Here is a 4544-nt window from a genome sequence, read left to right on the forward strand (position 1 = left end):
TTTTTAATTATGTGCGTGTGTGGGTGAGCACATACAGGAGAGTACATGTGAGTATTTGCACACGAGTGCAGGTGCCATCAGAGGCCAGAGATGTTGGATCCGCTGGAACTGGAGCTACGGATGGTTGTGAGCCACCCAACGGTGAGTATTAGGAGCCAAACTCGGGTCCTCTGGAAGAGCATGTAACAGCTGAGCCATCTCTTCAGCTCATGTCTTCTATTTTTTTTTAATATTTATGTTGTAGAATATTACTTTAAGATGTGTCATATTTGTTTATGCTGTGGAACATTTGTTTAATGATCCAAAGATGTGTTGCATTCTTTTATGTTGCATTTGTTTAACTCTGTGAAGCTGTGCTACTTTGCTGGTCTAAAACACCTGATTGGTCTAATAAAAAGCTGAACAGCCAATAGCAAGGCAGGAAAAAGGATAGGTGGGGCTGGCAGGCTGGGAGAGTAAATAGGAGGAGAGATCTGGGGAGAGGGAGTTCAAGGAGCAGGGTAAGAAGGAGAGGGGGAACCAGGCGTTGGTGGCACACGCCTTTAATCCCAGCACTCGGGAGGCAGAGGCAGGCGGATCTCGGCAAGTTCGAGGCCAGCCTAGAGCAAGTTCCAGAACAGCCTCCAAAGTCACAGAGAAACACTGTCTCGAAAAAAAACCAAAAAAAAAAAAAAAAAAAAAAAAAAAAGAAGAAGAAGAAGGAGAGGGGGACCGGCCAGCCACCCAGCTACACAGCAAGCCACAGAGAAAGCAGCAAAAAAAAAAAAAAGAAAAAAAAAATACAGAAATAGAGAAAGGTAGAAGACCAGAGGCAAAGGGTACATGAAATAATTTAAGAAAATCTGGCTAAAAATAAGCCAAGCTAAGGCCGGCCATTCATAAGAAAGAATAAGCTGGGTGGCAGGCCCCCAAAGAGCAAATGAGTAAAAAGATTGAAAAAAAAAAAACAACCAACAACAGTTTTGTTTTGTTTTTAATTGTGTGAGTGTGTGTATGTGTGTGTGTGTTGTGTGTGTAAGAGTGTGTATCTGTGTGAAGTGTGTGTGTGTGTGTGTGTGTGTGTGTGTGTGTGTGTGTGTGTGTGTGTACATGTTGACATCTGTATAGGCCTGAGGTCTCAGATCCCCCAGAGCTGGAGTTACAGGCAGTGTGAGCTGCTTGATGTGGGTGATAAGCCATGTCTACAGATCTATTTTCTATTTACTTATTTATATTTGTGTTTGAGACAAGTTCTCAGTATGCAACCTTTGCTGACCTAAAACTAACTATGTAGACCAGGCTGGCCTCTAACTCAAAGAGATCAGCCTGCCTCTTTTTCCTGAGTCCTGGGATTAAAGGTGTGCACCAGGAGACTTACTCCCTCTTCTGGCTTGCTCTGACACTTCACACACAGTGCACAGAAAGACACACAGGCAAACACCTATGCACATACATTTTTAAATTGTGTTTTCAAGACACTGTCTCTCTGTGTAGCCCTGACTGTCCTGGAACTCACTCTGTAGACCAGGCTGGCCTCGAATTTAGGGACCCACCTGCCTCTGCCTCTGCCTCCTGAGTGCTGGGATTAAAGGTGTGTGCCACCACTGGCTGGCTAATTTTTTAAGTTCAAAAGAAAATAGGCTCCTAGACAGTATTTCTGTGTGAACTGTGTGATTTTTCAGGGTTAGATGACTGAAAATGCAGGTGTCCATAGTGCCCTGCAGGAGGAAACCCGAAGTCGAGTTGTTTTAGAAATGTCTTCATAGAAATACTTCTCGGCCCCCCATCATGAGTTAAGAATGACTTCAGCTGAGTATTGCAGTGTGTGTCTGTTAGCCTGAAACTTGTGAGGCTGAGGCAGGAAGGCTTCAAGTCTGAGGCCAACCTGGGCTATAAACTGAGACCCTGCCCCCCCCCAAATATCACTATGATACCTGGCTCTGTTAAGGATTTCTGTATCTTGGGGCTGGGAGTGACTCTGGTGAAGAGCACTGGCTGCTCCTCAGAGAACCTGACAGATTCTCAGAGCCCTCAGGGCAGCTACAGACACGGAACTCCAGTCTCAGGGGTCCAGCACTTCTGGCCTGCTCAGCACCTGCATGCATGTGCACATCACACACACACACACACACACACACACACACACACACACTTTAAAAACAATTTAAATATTTTAAAAGAATTTCTGTATCTTCTACAGAACAGTGAGTATGTTTGTCTTTCCTAAACCACCGATAGTAAGTGTGCCTGGATACCAGCCTACCTCAAGGTGTTCTAAGAATATGTACATGTCCTGCCCTACTTGACTGAGCTAGGCAGAATTGCTAGGGTGGGTCTCATTTCTCAATGTTATCCTGAAGACCATTGTAATGTCCATTGGTATTTGAGGATCATTGCTCCAGAAATTCATAAACATGAAAACCTTCTGAAAATTGTAATTACAGAATCCTCTAATCTCCATTTCATCTGGCTACTAGGAGGCTCAGCCAAATTTAGTTTTGGGAAATCTCTTATCCCTGTTTGTCACTTCACCTCTTTTCTCCGGGGTTCCAAATGTTTTTTTTATCTTAACTCATTTATAATCCAATAAAGTCCCAAATCGCCTGGGCCTTCCTGCAGCCTGACCAGCCACTCCACACACACACACACACACACACACACACACACACACACACACACACACAGATCTGCTTGCTTTTTCAAGCTACATGGCTGCTTATGACGCCCTCCTGCACACTCCTCTAAAAGCTGGACTGCCATGAGCATGATCTATGGTGGTTAAAACCTAGACTGATTCGTCTCTCTAATCAGAAATACTAAACATTACTGTCCGCCCGCTTTCTGTGGTTAAGAGCATACTTTACTTTGGGAACAAAGTGCATGGCCTCACTTGAGCCTGTCTATCCACCCCTTCAAATGTTTTGTGTTCTTTCCATCAGTTCTGACAAAGCGAGATGGAGTTGGACACCCTGCGAACTGTCTGTGTGCTCTAATGTGTGAGCTGCGCGTCACTAGAGGGGATAAGATAATCCGCTGTCATTTCTGTTTTGATCATATTCATTTTGGGCAGGGAATTTATTCTCCCTGCCCCATATCGCTACTTATGTGCTCCAGTCCTGCTTCTGCGTTCCCCAGAGAACGCACCATTAAAACTCTTAATGTGACACCTCATATTTTAGTAGACTAGAAAATAGTTACAATTTTAATTTAAATTGAAATGACTATGTAATGGCTGGACAAATCAGCTTGAGCTCCCCAGAGCTCTTAATTGTGATTCTCCATTGTTTTCTATGCATAAATGTCTGTTCCAAGCTCATTCTGAAACACTCTCTCATGTTTTTCGGCTGCTCTAGTCCATTCCAAACTCACATATTTAATAATTTTCTACAGTGAACAACTTCATGATTGAACTTTAATGTTAAATATAAATGGTTGGAATAATAAGCTTTATTAGAGGATGGGGGAAGAATATTCTACATTTAAGTGATGGTGAGCTTGAGGATCGGGTGCAGGAAGAGGAGGAGACAGCATTCAGCCAAGAACAAAGCGGACTTTGATCGCTTAAGCACGTGCACATATAGGATAGAAATGGCTGGCATAATGTCTAGATTTCCTCAAGCAATGGGGAGTGGCACTGAGTGACAGAGAAGCCATGAGTGTATCTAGTGTAAACTCACTTATGAATGAGGGATACAAGGCTCAGAAAGGAGAAGTGATTTTTTTTTTCTAATCAAATGACTTATTAGCCAAGATCAGACTCAGGGAACAATCAGCAAAGCAAAAGAAAGCAGAAAGAATTCTGTAAAGGCCATCACACAGGTACTTCCCAGCATCCTCTTGTCTCTGGTGCTCAGGTGCCCGACTGAGCAGCAAAGTGCATGATAGCCTCCCATGACACTGTGCTGTGCTGAGGCATTTTGTGCTATCTCATGCTTAGCTTGAAAACTAGAGCTGGAGACGTAGACTGGTTGGTAGCACTTGCCTAGCATGCACAAAACCCTGGATTCGGTACCCAGCACCACATAACTGAGTGTGGCAGTACACATCTGTAATCTAAGTACTTGGGAGAAAGGAGAGAGGCTCAGAAGTTCAAGTCATCTCAGGCTACATAGTGAGTCAAGGCTAACCTTGAATACACAAGACCCAGTTCAAAATTATTAAACAAAACCTGAGATACTAGGAGATGAGATATGATTTTTAATCTTGCCAGACAGTGTTAAGAAGTAAGATGTGTTTAGTACACACACTAAAGTTGGAGTGATGCAGAGAAAATTAGCATGGACTCTGTGCAAGGATGGCATGCTAATCCACAAAGCATGCCATGTTGAGGAGCAGGAGAAAGATGCCTCCTAGAGAAAATTTTGGAATGCCAATCAAATATCAACTCAGCTCCCTAGAGTCATGTTGGAGGTCTGGGGAGATAGCTTAGTAGATAAAGCCCTTGTTGCACACGTGTGAAGACCTGACTCAGCTGGGCAGACATGTATCTCACCACTCAAGAGGCAGAGACAGGAGATCCCACGGGTAAGCTGCCTAGCTAGATTAGCTGGAACTGGTGAGCAGTG

General features: G+C 43.8%; 1 pseudogene; it reads left to right on the forward strand.

The window, feature by feature from the left end:
- The first annotated feature begins 4209 nt into the window (after window positions 1-4209).
- On the forward strand, window positions 4210-4308 carry LOC113834467 (annotated as a pseudogene).
- The last annotated feature ends 236 nt before the right edge of the window (window positions 4309-4544 follow it).

The sequence above is a fragment of the Cricetulus griseus genome, chromosome 2 (genome assembly GCF_003668045.3).
Source record: "Cricetulus griseus strain 17A/GY chromosome 2, alternate assembly CriGri-PICRH-1.0, whole genome shotgun sequence".
NCBI classification, from domain to species: domain Eukaryota; kingdom Metazoa; phylum Chordata; class Mammalia; order Rodentia; family Cricetidae; genus Cricetulus; species Cricetulus griseus.